Source organism: Microcaecilia unicolor, chromosome 2, assembly GCF_901765095.1.
Source record: "Microcaecilia unicolor chromosome 2, aMicUni1.1, whole genome shotgun sequence".
Lineage (NCBI taxonomy): Eukaryota > Metazoa > Chordata > Amphibia > Gymnophiona > Siphonopidae > Microcaecilia > Microcaecilia unicolor.
Genome location: NC_044032.1, coordinates 256956515 through 256975952, shown reverse-complemented (window position 1 = coordinate 256975952; position 19438 = coordinate 256956515). Strand labels below are relative to the sequence as shown.

The window sequence follows — 19438 nt, the reverse complement described above, 5'->3', positions numbered from 1 at the left end:
GGCAGGGGAGACAGGAGATTCGCCGGGTGCCTGGAAGGGGGGGCACAGCCCAGGGAGAGAAGAGCATCGGTGGGGGCAAGAGAAAATGGAGAATCGCTGGGTGGCTGGAGGGGGGGCACAGGAAAAACTAGAATCACTGGGTGGCTGGAGGGGGGGCAGGGGAGAGAGGACAATCGGTGGGTGGCTGGAGGGGGGGCAGGGGACGGAGGACAATCGCTGGGTGGTTGGAGGTGGGAGCCGGGGAGAGAGGAGAATCACTGGGTGGCTGGAGGGGGAGCAGGGGACAGAGGAGACTCGCTGGGTTGCGGGAGGGGGGGCAGGGGAGAGAAGAGCATCCCTGGGTGGATACAGAGGGGGCAAGAAAAAAGGATAATCGCTGGGTGGCTGCAGGGGGGGCAGGGGACAGAGCAGACACACTCGCACCCGGCAGTCTCACTCTGTCACAAACACATTTACTCTCTGTCACACAGTCACTCTCACATACACTCTCTCAAACATACACACTCTGAGGAAAACCTTGCTAGCGCCCGTTTCATTTGTGTCAGAAATGGGCCTTTTTTACTAGTCTATAATATGTTCATTTTATTATTCAAAGTTTCTGGTCTATTATCATTTTCAAGATCATAACCACTTCTTGCTTGTGTAGAATCATTTGTTATATCAATTTTTCACTCTCAGTTAAATTGTCCATGTAACTCTCTAACAAAATTATATCTGAAACAAAATTATTTACTGCCACCGTTAGGTCCTGAAGCGCCTTCCAGATGGTATTCAATGTAACCTCCACGGGAGCCAAAAACTCCAAGTTGATTTCTCTTAGTTGTTTAGGAGTGGTTCCGCCGATTCGGGTTCTGCTGTAAACGTCCTCTGTTTCAGCATATGCCTCTAATTCACTCCTCCACTCCTTTGGACATGGTGGTTAAATAATTTGGGAGCGATGGAGTTGTTTTTTCCAGGTCCAAGAGCGTCGACGCTCCTTCTCCGGCGCTAATCAAAGGACTCGCCAACCCTTTCATCTGTGGGCAGTTCGTCGCACAGTGGTCCCGCACTTGCTGCTCAGGGGACAAAACGCTGGCCATCGGCGGCTGACCGCCGGTTGTCCCCTTCCTCTCAGTTAAGGTAACTGCAATGGCAGAGAGGAAATTTACGTAAAGAAGACAAAACTTCAGAGGGCAGCTGGGCCGTTGGGCATACGAACTTCAGGTCACCATCTAACCATTCTCCCAGTTTGGGACACTCTTTGTCTGGTTTCTCCTCAGAGGCCTGTCTGATATGCGTAACCCTTCAGCATAGCCCTCTGAGTCATTGAAACACAGAAGCCCTTCCACCACTACAAGGTGGTGTCCCTTCGGAGGGGCAAATTGTATATCTTTCACTTATGCCCAGGCTGGGCTCACTCTTGAGGGCCACACCAAGGCTTATAATGTCAGAACCATGGTGGCATCAGTAGCCCACTTGAGGTCAGCTTCTACAGAAGAAATTTACAAGGGTGGATCATGGTCTTCAGTCCACACCTTCACATCTCACTATTGCCTTGAGCAAGATAATAGGTAGCTGGTTTGGACAGACAGTTCTGCAGAACTTGTTTGGGGTCTAGAATCCAACTCCACCCTCCTAGGCCCATTTTGTTCTGTTCCAGGCTGCATTCTCACACAGTTTATATATCGATTCAGGTAAATTAGTATTTCAGCTTGCCATTGTGAGTTCCAGTTCTCCTACTGTTGTTTTCAGTGAGTCTGGTAGCTAGGGCACTGGTTCCCAAATCTGGTCCGGGAGACATTCCAGCCACTCAGGTTTTTAGGATATCCACAATGAATATCCATGAGAGAGATTTGCATGCACTGCCTCCACCGCATGCAAATCTTTCTCACATTTATTGTGGGTATCCTAAAAACCTGACTAGCTGGGGTGCCTCCAGGACATAAGAATCGAAGGTCCATCAAGCCCACTATCCTGTTTCCATCAGTGGCCAATCCAGGTATGAAGTAGCTGTCAAGATCTCAGAACAGGAAAACAGATTTCATGCTGCTTATCCTAGAATATGCAGTGGATTGACCCAATTCCATCTTAACAATGGCTTATGGCCTTTTGTTTTGGGAAATTTTCCAAACCTTTTTTAAACCCTGCTAACTGCTTTTACCACATTCTCTGGTAACGAATTCCAGAGTTTAATTACTCATTGAGTGAAGAAATATTTTCTCCAATTCATTTCAAATGTACTACTTAGTAGCTTCTTTGCGTGCCCCCTAGTCCTAGTATTTTTGGAAAGAGTATACATCTGGTTTACTCGAGCCAAGCCAAAACACAAAAGCACCAAGAGCCTTAAAAAATGGAACAAATCCTTTAATTCCACAGCGTAGATCAAACTGACCAATCATGTACATCAATGTCCTGATAAGGGCCATGTTTTGGCACACAGTGACTGCCTCAGGAGTCATGTAACATCAAAAAGTCCAGTATTAACATGCCCAGCATGACTGTGATTTCAAATAAGTATTCAGATTAGGTTCCTATTTCCTGACTACAGGCTACAGCTGTCACGCTGGCCATGTCAATACTGGACTTTTTGATGTTACATGACCCCCAAGGCAGGTGCTGTGTGCCGGAACATGGCCCATGTTGGGTCATTAACGTACAAGATTGGTCAATTTGATCCATGCTGTGGAATTAAAGGATTTGTTCCGTTTTTGAAGGCTCTTGGTGCTTTTCTGTTTCGGATTGTGTTTTGTGCTTTGAACCCTCTTATTACTTGAGTCATAACAAGCTTTTATCTTGCCATTGTTTATTTTTAGGACTGTAAAGCTGTCAAAGGTGTCAATGATCTACATAACATACTGCGATCTGTACAAGCTACATAAAGAAGCATGTTATCTGCAAACATACTAATATGATATTCTTTAGCACCTTTGTGTAGTCCTTCAATACTTTGATTAGTTCTTATTTTTACAGCCACGGGTCACTAAAAACAGAACCGGAAAGAGTGGATACCCCTGTCTAGTTCCCCTTTGCAATTCAAAGGGTTCTGTTAAGCAAACATTTACCAAGAGCTGTGTAGTTGGCTTCATGTAAAGGGCTTTCACCTATTCCACAAAGGCCCCCAAGATTCCAAACATCTCCATCATCCAGAACAAATGCTTCTAAGACATCCTATTGAAAGCCTTTTCCAAGTACAGGCTAGTTAGCAGGGCCCTATTTTCAGCATTATTATCTGTTTGTAGGGCCACCAAGACTTTCAACAGATTCATCAAGGCATAATGGCCTGGAACAAAGCCCATTTGGTCTTCATGGATGAAGAAGGAATCTATTCAGTCTAGAAGCCAAAATATTTGCCAAGAGTTTAATGTCTTAAGCAAGGATCTAGGCGATATGTTCAACTTTACGCTCCCAGAGACTGGAGAAGAATGCTGAACAAAAATGGTGATCTGAAAGATTATCACTTTTTTTCGCACTATAAGTCTGAGTGGATAAGAGGGAGAAGTTTAGCATAAATTCTCTGGCCACCATCCTAGCACAAATTCCCACAAGTTGGCTGCAGCTTTTGATCTAAAAGATGCGTATTTATATATTCCCGTTCACACAAAACAAGAAGTATTTAAGATTTATACTAGCTGGAGAACATTTTCAATACATAGACCATCACTTTTGGTTGTCATCGGCTCCCAGAATTTTCACAAAGTGGTGGTAGCAGTTGCAGCACAGCTAAAGAGACAGGGGATTCTCATCTTCCCATACTTGGATGATTGGCTAGTAGCAGCTCTATCTCCATGGGAGCTATCTCTAGCCCTCTACTCATTGATAACTCTCCTTACCAAATTGGGATTCATAAATGATAATAAATCACAACTAGCTCGACTGCAATCATTACAATTCATTGGAGCGATGCTCTGAACTACCAATCTAACCGCTATGTTTCCGTCAGATCGAGCCTCTACAATTCAGGCAGTTATTTCTTCCATCATAAGCAGCCACACATTAAGAGCCAGACAACTGATGGTGTTGCTTGGACATATTGGCTGGTGCTGTTGATGGCTCAGCTTCATGAGGCATTTGCAGTGGTTCCTAAAGGACCATTGGAATAAGCGTGCTCAACCTCTTACAATCAACATTCAATTGTCTTGTTGTAAGGGCCCTGGAGAACAGGAGAGTTGGGGTCTAGTAATGGATAAGGGAAAAATGGAAATCCTCTGTCAGTCATGTAATGAAGAAGGCTTGTTAAGTTTCTCTGAAGCAGAAACAAACAATAGTCTTGAAGAATAACTATCTGTTGAACCAAATGTACTAGTACAGGCCTTGAAACCTAAGATAGGAAAGAAACTGAGCTAACTATATAAAGCTTAGCCAAAGAAGGATGTGTGTGGGCCAGAAAGATATGGTGCACCTATTGATGGAATAGTCAAGGCCTTAGAAAGGAAAAAGTGTTGTTGCATGGCAATTATCTTATCATGCCAAAGAATGAATCTGTATTCTGAAATTTGCTCATAAAGACAGTTCAGCTGAAAGAGGGATTAGAAACTTGTCTAGCAAAGCTGCTATATTTGACGGCCTCTCCCAAAGCTTTATCTAATATTTTACACCTGTAACCTGTACTGTGTGTTTATTTCCTCAAACACAACTTGGGCTCTGAAACCTAACAGTCAGGGTGAGGGCAAGGAGTCCCCCAGGTTTTAACTGCTATCAATCTCACAAACTCAAATTTCTGTATGATCAAGAACTTGAAAAAAGGACAGTTTTTTTTCCATCTGCCAATACTAACAATAGTCCTTACTACAGATGCATCAAAGAAGGGCTAAGGAACTCATATATAGAATTTTCAAAACACAAGCCGTTTGGTTGGCTCATAAACTTTCTGGAGCTCCAAGGAGTAAGAAATGGCCTACAAACTTTCATCCGTGTTCTGAGCAGTGTTGCCAGATGGAAAAAAAATTTGTCACGCCCAAAGACAGCCCCAAACCGCACAGTCAATTTGCATATGAATGGCATCAGTAATAAATATTAATGAGTCCATTTGCATACAAATGACGTAATTAAGCCCGCCTCCGTGGGGCTTCTACTGGCTGTGGGAAAACCAGCCAACCTGTGGCCAGTGGCCGCAGGGAAAAAAAACCCTGCGGTGAGCAAAAAAACGCCGGCGGGCCTTAAAAAAGCCGCCCAAAATCCCGCATGTGGCGTGAAAAAGCCACAGCGGCTCGCGGAAAGGAGCCCAATTTGGCGAGAAACCAACAGCCCTGGAAACACTGGTTCTGAGAGACCAAGTAGATCTGGTATAGATGGACAATCAGACTGCCCCAAAGTCTCAGCAGCCATTTTGAAAACCCGGCGGCACCGTCCATACCAAAGAAGAGCAAAGCAGAGAAAGAGGAGTGGCAGAGGGCAGGAAAGAGTGAGATTTTTTTTTTTTACAAGCTAACTAAACAAAGCAAGCAGAGTACAAACTAATGCAATAGTAAGGGGAATAGAATACCAACATAGTGGCAGCAATTCCTGCACATGCTTTTTATATTTCTTCTACAAGCTTCCATGCTTGGAATCCTATCTTCCATGGGCTCTGTCATGCGATGAGATAACTACATACTTATGTGGCTGAAATATCCAACTATCCCCGGAGAACACACAATACAGGCATGCAACTAAAAAATATGAGGTGACATCTGGAGAGGACGAGACCAGCAGAGCCATTAGTGGCATGGATTGATACCTACTTTATATATTTATGCCACATTTTATCCCTAGGAAGCAGGGCTCAGGACAACTTTATTTATTCCCCCCTCAGGCTGGGCTTCAGTTACCTGGGCACTTTGCTCACTGGTAAAAGCGGCCCTGATGACAAACAGCAGTTATGAATGAGACGGCCCAACGATCCCGCTGTATCCGTTTTTTTACCTTTTGCCAGCTATAAATGCCCTTCTATCTAGGGTGAGGAAACATTGCTCAGAACAAATTGTACCAGGGCCACCACAAGTCACAGAGAGGTAGCTGAATTCTAGAAAACATAGGACAAGTACAACTACCCTCTGAGCGAGAGGAAAAGACAAACGAGCATAGTAGAGATGGAAATAAGCAAGCTTGATATAAGAGGAAGGCCATACACAACCAATTTCTATCTTTCAGTAGAGCACTGCGCGCGCCACGTGCATGAGCCGCTTCCGGACCACACTTCCCAGCAAGCACCGTGGTGACAGTCCTAATACCGGTGTCCTGTGCGGACGCTATAATTTAATTCGCTTCCTCTATCAAATGGAGAGACAAATACTATCAAGCGGTGCTGGGAAGGGAGAGCTGGACCTTTCTGTTCGCATCTTCCCTGTCTCTGGTACCACATGGATGGTACCAACCTGACCTTTTGGCAATACCTGCGTAAGGGACGCACGTACACACGCCACTATCGTGACTCTTACATCTCATCCTAAATCACAAGGAGATTACTTACTCCTTGCTCATCCCTTGACCACCCCCATTCCCTCACGGCAGCGTGAACGGACCCACACCTCATTCCCAATCCCCACGCGCCGGTTGGAACCGGCGTCGCGCAGGCGCTGTGAGGCACCCCGGCCGGCCCGGCGTACGTAGACGTGTGTGCAGTGCACGGCACGCCGTCGCCACCGCGGCACCGCTGCTGCAGCGTGCGAAGTGAGTTGTAGCCTGTCGCGCGCCGAGTTACCGGAGAACCGTTACTTGGCGCCCCGCCCCCTCACGTTCTAGTCCCGTTCCTCGCCGACGCAGCAGCAGCTAGAAAGAGAGCGCGGCTTCCTCCGGGAGGGGAGGCCTCGGCACCTGCGGAGGTGGTAAGAGAAGAATTGGGGGAGGGACGCAACCATCCATCCAGTGTGTGCACATGTTATATTTATAAAATAGGGAGGTCTCACAGCATTTCTAAAAAGGTCAGAGATTGTCCTTTGCTCCTCCCTACTATCATTAACAGCCTCTAGAAAGGCTGAGGCTTCCTATTCTCACCCGTGAATATATATGTATATAGGGAGGACGAGGGTGCCCCTCTTCTCCCCCACCATACAGAGGGCAAGGAAATTCCTTTGCCATCTTGCTAAACCCCTTCTCCCCACCACCCAACAGCTGTTCGCCTTTAGAAAGCTTGATAACATCCCAGCTCCCCAAATATTGTATTTATAGAGAGGCCCAGGACAACTGCTTTTTTTTCCTAATTTTTATATTGATAGACCCAGGATTCCCCCTCTCCTCCATTGTCTATATAGAAAAACCAAGGACACCCACTTCTTCTCTTACCAGTGCTTTGTCTTTAGAGAGCTTGAGATTTTTCTGTGAGAAACTTCCATCACTATTAATTTGGAGAGACAGGGACCTCTATACAGATCTACAGAGAAGAAGACTAGGAAGAAATCTCAATTTTATCTGTAGAGCTGGGGTTCAGAAACTTAGGAGCCATTTTACTAAATGGTGGTAGGGACAGCAAAACAGCACCACTGCGGGGGTATGCTACAGTATTTGTTATGATCACTGTGTGCTGATCCCAGCGCTAGAAAATAATTTCTATTTTCTAGCGCAGGGATTATTTTCTAGCGCAGTGGGTGGGGAGTGGACGGTAAGGGCTCTGTGTGCCAATTGTGAAATTAGTGTATGGCTATTACTGCCAGAAATTACAATACCGACTGCGCTAGAAAGTGGCCAGAGCACGAGGCAAACCCATGTTCTATTCGCAGCGCTGGCCACTTGTGTGGTTTGATAAATGGATTCCTTAGTGTTCATTTGGGGTTTTGGTATTTCAGCAGCAAGCGTGCATGAGATCTGTCTGCATGCACAGAAATGTTATGAATATTCATTGTGAAATCCTGAAAAAAAATCAGATTAGGTTTGAGGAGCCTGTAAATACTCTCCTTATGGTATATATAGTGAAAAACAGGAAAATCACCTTCCATGAGTGATATCCGTAGGAGAAAACGGGGACTCCCATTTCTTCTCTTCATAAGGGAAGAATTCATGTCTCTGTTGGCTGCATCATGCAGGCTCTGCTTATTAGTCATTTTTAAAAATCTTCTATAAAAACCAGTAAACTGAGGCCGAATTGGGACCCATTAAAAGGTTCTTAAGTGAAACACTGTTTAAGCAACCAAACTAAAGGTTGGTTGCTATTCTGGAGGTGACCTCAGGTTTTAATAGTAGATACAGTTCTCTATTGGTGATATTGCAAAGGGTCTATGAAAGAACAATATTCTTATGTACAGATGAAATACTCGTAACAGGATAAAAGACAGTAGGGGAGAAGGGGAAGTAATAGAAAAATAAGCCTGTAAAAAGGGTTTTAGAAATATAATTGTGCAAACATTGTTGGAAAAGTATAATATGCATCTGGAGTGCAAAATTCTTAGCTACTTTGGACAGCAACTGGCAACTGTGAAACAGGATTGGGACCTAGGAGTAATCTTCCCCAGTTAACTGAAAGTACTTAGTCTAACTGAAAGTAAGTACTTAGTCTAATATATTAAGGTGCTCGCTTTCAAAGCACTTAGACTTACAAAGTTACATTAAGGCGTATTTTCAAAGCCCTTAGACTTATAAAGTTCCATAGGTTACTATGTAACTTTATAAGTCTAAGGGCTTTGAAAATATGCCTCATGTAACTTTGTAAGTCTATGTTCTTTGAAAATGAGCTTCTAAAGCAACAGGAAAAGTTCATACAAACTCAAGAAAGAGGTAACATTATGTACACTCCTTACTACAAAATACTATTCAAAAAGAAAAAGTAAGGAAAATTAGTTTGTCCCTAAGTGGACACTATAAAAACAACTCGGGGTGGGGAAATCAACTTAATATTATGTCCCACAGCATAGTCTCTTATAGCCTAAGCTATTTCAGGCTCGTGCTTATGGGTACTAGTTCTTATCACATGACCCCTTCAGACCCGAGGGCACAAAAAGTCTTTGTTCATCAATTAAACAAATTAACTCCTATATATTTTCCATATGAAAACCAAAATGACCACTTATCTTTTGGAGTGCTGCATAATCACAGTACTCAGTGCTGTGCCATAATATACTTTTCATGCCAGCACAATTCAAAACTAACAGTAAGGCTTGTGCTAAATATTAATTTTTTTGTTTAGAAGACCTCAGTCCATTGGAGTTGTGGGGTACTGTACAAGTGCGTCACTGTGTTGCCACCCAAGGAACAAATTCCCCTTCGAAATAATATATCTAAGCTAAGTGCATTATAAGTTTCTCTATACATAAAGAATGGATATTTAGTGATAAAAAGTTTGGAAACTGTTCAACAAAACAAAAATATAATTAAAACAAACCCCCCCCCCCCCAAAAAAAAATATAACACAAAGAAAATTCTAGGAAGACCGGTGACGATAGGAGAGTGGCAGCTAGAACCAGAACTCCGACGGACTGAGCTCTTCTAAAACAAAAAAAATAAATAATTAGCACAAGCCTTACTGTTAGCTTTATAAAAAATTGATTTTGGCTTATGCAAATCATTGGAGCCTGGAGAATAGTTGTTTAACACAATGCAAAGGGCATTTCGGCTGCTCGCCAGCTTCTGGGATTTATCACATGTTACTCCAAATCTTCTCAACGGGCAAATGCCCGATGTATCCTAAACGCGGCATATGCCCACACTCAAGTCGAGTGTATATTATGGTTCAGCGTTGAATATTGTGATTATAGAGCACTCCAAAAGATAAGTGGTCATTTTGGTTTTCATATGGAAGATATATAGAAGTTAGAAGATTTGTTTAATTGGGAATAAAGAGGGTTTTTAAAAAGTATTTTGTGCACTCGGGTCTGGGGGAGCTCAAGTGAAAAGAACTAGTGCCTGTAAGCATGAGCCTGAAATAACATAGGCTATAAGAGAGTTTGCCGTGGGACATAATATTTATTTGATGTTCCCACCCCCAGCCCGTGTTTCTTTTATAGTGTGTACGTAGGGACAAATTCATTTTCCTTACTTTTCCTTTTTAACTACTATTTTCTATGCTACAGGTTTTTGGTATAGATCACTAAAACCCCACACGGAGGACTGGGTTCAGTTTTGGGGTTCATACCTTTAGTAAGAATGTCGAGAGAATGGTTTAGAAAAGGGTTACAAAAGTGATTTGAGGCCTGCAACAGAATGCCTAGAAAGGGAGACTTAAGGCATTTTTTGTTCTAAATATATCTTTATTGAATCAACCAAATAACAATAGTCACAGGACTAGTATCAAGGAATTTTTGTTTTGGTATTATGTCCTCCTAACCCACCCCTCGTCCACCCAACCTCCCTCTCCCATCCTTATTTCCAGCTATTCAATCTCATCTCCCAGATCTGGTGATTTCTTATCCAGACCTGAGAAACAAACAATAGAATGAGCAATATAACAATAACTTAATGCAAAAGCCAGCAGCGAATCTTATGTGACATGGCTAGCCAAAAGGGCTCCCAAATATGTTGAAATTTAGCCCAATGTCCCGGATGGTTCCAGCCTGCTTTATGGCGTTCCAGGATCATGAGGGCTTATGCCATATTCAGCCATTGTGTCACATTAGGAGGTTCAGCTTGTAACCATTGGAATAAAATTACGTTTAGCCAGTAGAAACAAATGAAAGAGTAGTGTACGTTTAGCCTTATTTGGTCTAACAGAACTATTAGTATAATAATTGAATAAAAAAAATCTGAGGTGTTAAAGTTGAACAAAAAATCAGTATTCGTTGAACATGATGTTGAACTGACTGCCAAAATTGTTGTATCAAAGGGCATGTCCAAAACATATGTCCCAATGTAGCTTCTGATTGTGAACATTTAAGACATTTACTGGTTTGAGCCAAGCCCACTTTAAAGGCCCTCTTAGGAGACAAGTAAGTTAAAAACAAGAACTTGTAGTGTTGTTCCTGATGTATTGCACAGATTAACTTGACCAATGGCTTACAAATCCACTGCTGGAACATTTCAGGTGATAGTTCAATCCCCAAGTCTCTAGACCATACAGTTGCTCCCCTTGTTAAATTCAAGGGAGGAAGGTCTGCTCGAAAAACCTTATAGAAAAAGCAGACTTTCTATGTCGTAGCTCTGCCTAGGAAAAAAGTTCCACCTTCTCAGTAGTATTATCTGTGAGTGCCTCCTTGGGTAATGTGACACACTTGTAGATAAGAAATGCATTGAGTCTGAGACAATTGGTATTGTACACACAGACTATTAAATGAGACTATCGTCCCATGTTCCTCAATACAGTGCTTAAGTAAAGTAATCCCATGTTCCTCCCAGTCTAAAAAGGATTGATCATTCATTCTACCTGGAAAGTTTTCGTTGCCCCTAAGAGGCAACCAAGATGTAACTCGAAAATTCAAGCTTTGTTTCTTACATAACCACACCTACACCTTCCTTAAGAGGGCAACCATGCAACTGTTGTTGATACAGGTAGGTAAACATCGTGGTGCAGCATGCAAAACATGGGTAGAGGCGAAGGGCTTTAGGAGTCCCTGTTCATATGCAAAAGATGTATAGTATGTAGTTTGTTTCAACCAATCCTTAATATAATGAAGATGGCAAGCTCTGTTATATATATCTAAATCTGAAAGGCCCAAGCCTCCATATCTCGGCATATTGGTTAGTTGTTTATATGTGACTCTTGCTCTATTTCCCTTCTAAAGAAAGCGCTGTACCATTCTCTGTAGTTGCAGTTTGTCCCGCCTACGCAGAGCCAAACGTATGGTGTGAGTCTTAATATTGATTTTAAGAAATAGATTGGATTGGTTGAACCAGTGGTTTGTCCAGCCGTCCTTCATTTCCCACTTCCAGACTCGTTGGTTTCTCCATGGGATCTTTTGTGTTCTGTTACTGTCTGGTTCTTGGAAAACATAAAACCATTTTGGCAAGGCAACCATTTAGAAGAGTGCTAAATGACCCAGCATAGTTAAAGGTAGTTGAAACCAATTGTTTGGCAAGAAGGTGGTAAAAGCTAATAATGGTTTATTCCTTGTCATCAAGCAGATGAAGCCATTACGTATGGGTTGTGTCCATCAACCAGCAGGGGGAGATAGAGAGCACTCAACTTTTCACAGTGCCTCATGGCCAGCCAGCTCCACTGCCTGTTCAGTATTCTCTATCTCCCCAAGCAGGGTGGCTGCAGCTTCTTCGAGCGCCATCAAAAATCTGCCTGGGGGTGGCTCCTGGCTTGCCAGTTGTTAGCCGGGGTGTTAGAGGCTATAGCAGCTTCACTTTAAAGGCACATAGGTTAGCCCTTTCCCTGCCTTACCCATGCCCCCGTGGATGTGGACATATTAGCTTGCTTTTCCCTGTCCTTTCCCACTCAGTGGATGGAGGCACATTGGTTCGCCTTTCCCTGCCTTTCCTACTCATCTGAGCCTCCGGAGTTCTTATTACCTCTGCTTTCCTCACAGCGTTAAAAAAAAAAAAAAATGGAACAGAGGTTTTCCTTTGATTCTTCTATGGGACTGGAGCTGTGATACTTGGTCTGGTGAGGTAAGAGTGTTTTCTAACTCCTCCGGGGTGGGCCCGCGATCGGGGTGTTTTTGGCGCGAAACCGCCATTTTGAATTTTCCCCGCCATTTTCGACGATGGCTGCAGAGAATGTAAAGCGCTGTTCCCGGTGTGGCAAGCGCAAATCAGCAGCAGGGCTCTGTAAATCGTGCTGTACAGGTGTAAGAGCCGGCCCGAGCATGACGAGCGATGATTCTTCCCGCTCAGAGCTGGCAGCGGACGCCATTTTGAATTCTCCGCATGGCGCGGCCTCCATAGAGACGGGAGCCCTGAGCCCGGGGGGGGGGGGGGGGGTCCTCGAATTGAGGCTATTCAGGGAGCGGCTAGCCCCGGACGGGATCTGGGTGCCCAGGGCGAGTTTTTCTCCCCTGATTTTGTGTTATTATTGCATAAAGCATATATGCTGAAAAGAGCTCTCCCTCAAGGGTCGTCTGAGGCCCCTTCTATTGTCCCCCCCGGTGGATTCTGGCCTGGGACTGCCCGCTGAGGCTATTTTCCCTGATAATTGGCATAAAGAAAAGCGTAGAAGGGCTAATTCCCCTTCAGATTGTGGTGCACCTCCCCCCCCCCCCCCCCCCCCGTGGTTGGGCTGTGAGGATTCGGAGAGTTCTGGCAGGCCTTCGTGGTCTGAGGAGCCAGAGTCAGGTGCAGAATTACCACAGGATCTGGATGATCCCTCCGCAGTGAGGATTTTCCACCGTGATGAGCTGCCAGCACTTATTTCAGATGCCCTACAGGTCCTTTCTATTGAAGAGCCTGAAAGTGGCACGGCCTCCTCTGTGAATCCTAGGATGGCTAGTACCAAAAACCCTGCTCGAGCCTTTCCTTTGCATGACTCCATCCAAGAGCTTATTTCCGCTCAGTGGGCTGACCCCGAGGGACCTTTGAAAGTTTCCAGGGCTATGGGGCAATTATACCATCTGCGTGAGGAGCATTTGGCTCGCTTTGCAATGCCTAAAGTAGATGCCCTAGTCACTGCGGTGACAAAGAGAACTACCCTCCCTGTGGAAGGAGGAGTTGCCCTGAAGGATATACAAGACCGTAGGCTGGAAGCAGCACTTAAACGGTCCTTTGAAATTGCAGGTCTTACTGTTCGGGCATCTGCATGCAGTTGTTATGCTGCTAGAGCCTGCCTGGCGTGGTTGCAGCAGGCAGTGGAACAGCCCGGTGATGGAGCGGAGCCCTTCTCGGATGTGGCCCCGTGGCTGGAGTCGGCCTTGTCCTTTTTGACTGATGCCCTTTATGATATTGTCAGAGCTTCGGCTAAACAAATGGCAGTAGCAGTGGCGGCTCGCCGTCTTATTTGGCTACAACATTGGGCGGCGGACGTGGCCTCTAAGCAAAGGTTGGTGAAGTTGCCCTTTCAAGGCCTTCTCCTATTTGGTGAGGAGTTGGAGAAAATTGTTAAAGGCCTGGGAGATCCTAAACCCCAGCGCTTGCCCGAAGATAGGCCGAGGCCTTCCTCCAAGGGCCAGGCGGTCCACTCCTCTTATAGACCTCGCTTCTGTGAAGCTAGAAGGTTCCGCCCGGGGCGTTCTGCTGGGTTCACTTCTCGTGCCCGTTTTTCAGCAGAGGAACTCCCTTCGCTCGGACAAACGTTCCGCAGCCTCCGGCTCTAGGACTGGAGTTCAGGGGTGACCCTCTCAATGATGGCGCGCCGGCCCCCTCCTCACTTCCTCTCATCGGAGGACGTCTTTCCCTCTTTGCCCATCTTCAAGTCTTTGCTTAAAACCCACCTCTTCAATGCTGCATTCGGCATCTAACTCTTACCGTTCACTAAATCCAGACTGCCCCAATTTGAAGTCCCCTATCGGACTGTCCGTTCACTTGTCTCTTAGATTGTAAGCTCCTTGAGCAGGGACCGTCCCTCTATGTTAAATTGTACAGCACTGCGTGACCCTAGTAGCGCTTTAGAAATGTTAAGTAGTAGTAGTAGAGTGGGCCAATATTTCCTCAGATCAGTGGGTTCTGGACCTGATCAGAGATGGCTACAGAATAGAATTCAACGCCCCAGTAAGAGACGTGTTTGTGGAGTCCCGATGCGGTTCTGCCGCCAAACGGGTGGTGGTAGAGGAGACTTTGCAAGGTCTGATTCAGTTAGGGGCCGTGTGCCCGGTACCTCCCGCCGAACACGGCTACGGCCGATACTCCATCTACTTTGTGGTGCCGCGAAAAGGTGGGTCTTTTCGCCCTATTCTGGACTTAAAAGAATTAAACAAGTCCCTGAGAGTGCGTCATTTCCACATGGAAACCCTGCGCTCCGTCATTGCTGCGGTACAGCCAGGAGAGTTTCTCATGTCTCTAGACCTGAAAGAAGCTTACTTGCACATACCAATTTGGCCCCCGCACCAGAAGTTTCTGAGGTTTGCGGTGTTGGGAAAACATTTCCCGTTCCGGGCATTGCCTTTTGGCCTCGCCACAGCTCCCTTTTCGAAGGTAATGGTGGTAGTAGCTGCTTTGCTCAGGCGAGAAGGTATCAGGGTTCACCCGTACCTAGACGACTGGCTCATCAGAGCAGACTCTGTAACAGAGAGCTATCAAGCTACAGCCAGAGTGGTCTCAGTACTTCAATCTCTAGGCTGGGTCGTCAATATGGTCAAAAGTCACCTGACCCCCCTCGCAATCTCTAGAATATTTGGGGGCCAGGTTCGACACAGACTCGGGCTATGTATACCTACCCGAGCTAAGGCGGTGCAAGCTTCAGAATCAGGTCCGTCTGCTCCTGAGGATGCCCCGCCCGCGAGCTTGGGACATTGTCCAGCTGCTGGGATCGATGACAGCCACATTGGAAGTGGTGCCCTGGGCGAGAGTGCACCTGAGACCTCTACAGTATTCCCTACTTCAAAGATGGTCTCCAGTTTCTCAGGATTATCAATGCAGACTTTCTTGGCTTCCTGCGGCCCGACTCAGCATGGAGTGGTGGCTCTCAGACAGCATGCTGCGGCGAGGAATGCCGCTGGCGCTCCCCGATTGGTGTCTAGTAGTGACAGATGCCAGCCTGAAGGGCTGGGGTGCACATTGTAAGGGGAAGCATGCCCAGGGTCTTTGGACACCCGAGGAGTCGGAGTGGTCCATCAACCGCCTGGAGTTGAAAGCGGTGTTTCAGGCGCTTCTGGCCTTTCAAGTGACCCTGGAAGGATTGGCTGTCAGAGTGATGTCGGACAACACGACAGCAGTGGCCTACATAAATCGACAAGGCGACACTCAGTGCAGAGCACTTGCCGCGCAGGCCAAACAGATTTGCCACTGGGCCGAGCTGCATCTTCAGTTTCTGTCGGCAGCTCACATTGCAGGTCAGAGCAACGTGCAAGCCGATTATCTAAGCAGGCATCAGATCGATCCAGCAGAATGAGAACTAGCAGACGAAGTATTCCTGCAGATATGTGCCAAATGGGGCAAGCCCGTGATGGATCTTACGGCGACAAGTTCAAATGCCAAAGTCCCGTGCTTCTTTAGCAGACGGAGAGATCCTCGCTCGGCAGGGATGGATGCCTTGACTCAGCCCTGGCCTCCGGGCCTACTATATGTATTCCCTCCGTGGCCCTTGATAGGGCACGTGCTCCTGCGGATTCGGCTGCACTCAGGAAAAGTGGTCCTCATCGCCCCAGATTGGCCCAGGAGGCCTTGGTATGCGGACCTCCGACAGATGCTAGTGGAGGCTCCCCTTCCTTTACCTCTGGTACCAAACCTGTTGTCACAGGGCCCGGTAGCCATGGAGGACGCCTGCTGCTTTGGTCTTATGGCATGGCGATTGAGAGGGCGCAATTGAGGGACAAAGGCTATTCAAACACAGTCATTTCCACTCTCCTGCAGGCCCGCAAGCGTTCCACTTCCGTGGCTTATGCCAGGATTTGGCGCCAGTTTGAGTCTTGGTGTGCGTCAAAAGCGATCACACCCATGCGGGCTCCTGTCTCGCCGATTCTGGACTTTTTGCAGGATGGTGTACAAGTAGGCTTGACCTATAATTCCCTGCGGGTGCAAGTGGCAGCGTTGGCCTCCCTTCGTGGTAAGGTTGAAGGCGTGTCTTTAGCTGCGCATCCAGATGTGGCACGGTTTCTTAGAGGGGTGCTTCGGCTCCGGCCTTCCGTGCAAGCACCCTGTCCACCTTGGAACCTGGGGCTAGTTTTGAAGGCCCTGCAGGCTTCTCCTTTTGAGCCGCTTCGGCGAGCATCGGAGAAAGATTTGACACTAAAGGCCTTTTTTCTTGTGGCCATTACTTCGGCGAGACGGGTGTCAGAGCTCCAGGCGCTGTCCTGTAGAGACCCATTTCTGAAATTCTCAGAGTCCAGGGTCACGGTTCGGACCGTGCCTTCCTTCATGCCTAAGGTGGTTTCAGCGTTTCACCTAAACCAGCCTATTTTCTTGCCCTCCTTTGATGATGAGGAGTTTCCAGAATCTTTTGGGCGGTTGCACCTGTTGGATGTGCGCAGGACTCTGCTGCAGTATCTGCGAGTTACTGTCTCTTTCAGGATCTATGATCATCTGTTTGTTTTGCTATCAGGTCCTCGCAGAGGGTCTCCAGCGTCTAAAGCCACTATTGCCTGTTGGCTCAAAGAAACTATCTTTTCAGCTTATCTGCTTGCCGGCCGGTCTCCGCCTGTAGCCTTTAAGGCGCATTCTACCAGAGCGATTTCTTTCTCTTGGGCTGAAACTGGAGCACTCTCTCGTCAAGAGATATGCAGTGCAGCAACATTAGCTTCTAAGCTCTCTTTTGCCCGACATTACAGGCTGGATGTGGCTGCTAGGAGGTATGCGCGTTTTGGAGCACAAGTGCTAGCACATGGTGTGACCTGTTCCCACCCTATATAGGGATTGCTTTGTTACATCCCATACCTAATGGCTTCATCTGCTTGATGACAAGGAAGGGAAAATTAGGTTCTTACCTTGGTAATTTTCTTTCCTTTAGTCATAGCAGATGAAGTCATGAGCCCTCTCTGTATGATTGTCTGTATGCTGTGAATCTGTTTCAGGTTCTGTTCTTGTTTCCTGAAGTTCCTTCCTTGGGAGAAAGTTGGAAAACAGTCTTCAGGATTCATGTTCACTTATAGGAAGATGAGTCCATTCCCTCTAGTTTATGTTTTGGAGGATGAGTTTATTCTCTCCAGTAGGTTGCGTGTATCCCCTCCAGTTATACAATAAGGAGGATGAGTTTATTCCCTCCAGGAGGATGTGTTCATTCCCTCCTTTTGAGTTCATGCCCTTGTTAAGGGGCCATCGTTCGCTGTGAGGAAAGTTCATGTTATTCCCATTGCGGTTTGCCATACTGCTTTGGAAGCTTCAAATACTGAGGAGGCAGTGGAGCTGGCTGGCCATGAGGCACCGTGAAAAGTTGAGTGCTCTCTATCTCCCCCTGCTGGTTGATGGACACAACCCATACGTAATGGCTTCATCTGCTATGACGAAAGGAAAGAAAATTACCAAGGTAAGAACCTAATTTTCCCATACAAGTTGGCTACTGAAGGTGCCATGGTAGCACTGATATATAGGAAACCCACAGATTTTAAAAAATTGCTTGATTACTGTAGTTGCCATAATAGAGCTTTGAAAACTGATCTTCCATATAGCCAGTTTCTAAGATTGAAGAGACTTTGTTCTAATCATGAAGTATATAAGAAAAGATGGAGCGATGAGTGAGAGGTTTAAGGAGAAGGGTTATCCAAAAAAGTGTGTTGAGACATATTTTCAGCATGCTGTGAATATAAATAGAGAAGAACTGCTTGAAAATAAAATTAAACAGCAGGTTGATAAGATAGTTTGTCCGCTGTCATTTTCACATATATCTAATGGCCTAGTTAAAATATTGAAGAAACACACTGGTATGTTATCCAGAGTATAGCCCATTGCTTACATAAATAACTTATGGTAGCATATAAAAGGGGAAAAAATAACCCGAGGAACATGCTGGTGCTTTCTGCACTTCTATCTTTTAACAACACAAAGAGGAACCTATCCTTTATTTTAAATGAGAATCATGTACAGATAGGCAGTAAACATGGAAGTTAGAGCCTTCACCTGTCCATCCACTGAAGAAGAATTTGAAATTAGACATTTCACCAGTTGTAAAACTGTGGGAGTTGTGTACGCACTATTATGCGTCTGCAACCTGGTCTACATAGGCAAGACTAAAAGAAGGTTTAATCTGAGGATCATTGAACATAAAGAGTGCCATCAAGCGCCAGATTAAAGAAAATCCATTGGTAGAACCCACCATCCAAACTGGACACAAGTTTGAGGATTAAAGATTTTTTGCTTTAGCTGCCCACCATATTATATGGAGAGGAGGTGATCTGGATAAACTTCTACTCAAGAGAAAGCAGAGATTTATATTTAAATTTAAGGCAGCAGCCCTCTTAGATGTGAATATTGAAATGGACCTGTCTGTGTTTCTCAAGTTTTATTTTGGGTTTTATGGTTCCATAGAGACTTGTGGGTTGTGTCCCTCTACCAGCAGGTGGAGATAGAGAAAACCTCCGAGGTTTGCTATATGTGGACCTGTGCAGCCAAGTAAACCTCAGTATTCTCTCTGTCTAGCAGGTGGAGGGACATCTCTATGCAGCTCTGGTTTGATCTGGCTACTGGTGTCCTTTGGGCCTAGTTTAGCACAGTCAGGGGTTGAGTGGCTGTTTGTAGCTTCTGATGTACACCTGGTAGTGCCAGGTCCCTCCCGGTCTCCCCCCTACCTTTGCTCTGTTGCCCGGGGATGTGGACATTATGGGGTGTTGCCTTTCTTTCCTGAGTAAAAAAAAAAAAAAAAAGGTAAGCGTCTCTTTAAGAGACTTTGTTTTTGTTTAATCATATGGAGGAGCTAGATGGGCTGCTGAGTCTGTTTGAAGGGCAGGTGTTTGTGGAGCATGTCAGTGCCTTCTGAGGCGGCCAGGCGCTGCTCCCGGTGGGGGCCGGAGAGCAGTGTCGGGGGAGTGTGAGTCGTGCCGCCGTCAGCCCACAGCGGGTGTTCCCCTCAGGTGTCCGGTGAGTCGGAAGCGCAGTG

At 46.0% G+C, this 19438-nt stretch overlaps 1 protein-coding gene across 1 annotated transcript in view; it reads left to right on the top strand.

Annotated features, from left to right (window-relative positions):
• The first annotated feature begins 6588 nt into the window (after nt 1–6588).
• Nucleotides 6589–19438, top strand: part of UBA1 (ubiquitin like modifier activating enzyme 1) — a 155118-nt gene continuing 142268 nt past the window's right edge. The window contains exon 1 of the mRNA XM_030193990.1: nt 6589–6782. The gene's annotated coding sequence lies outside the window, so the exon portion shown is untranslated. The remainder of the gene's footprint in view (nt 6783–19438) is intronic.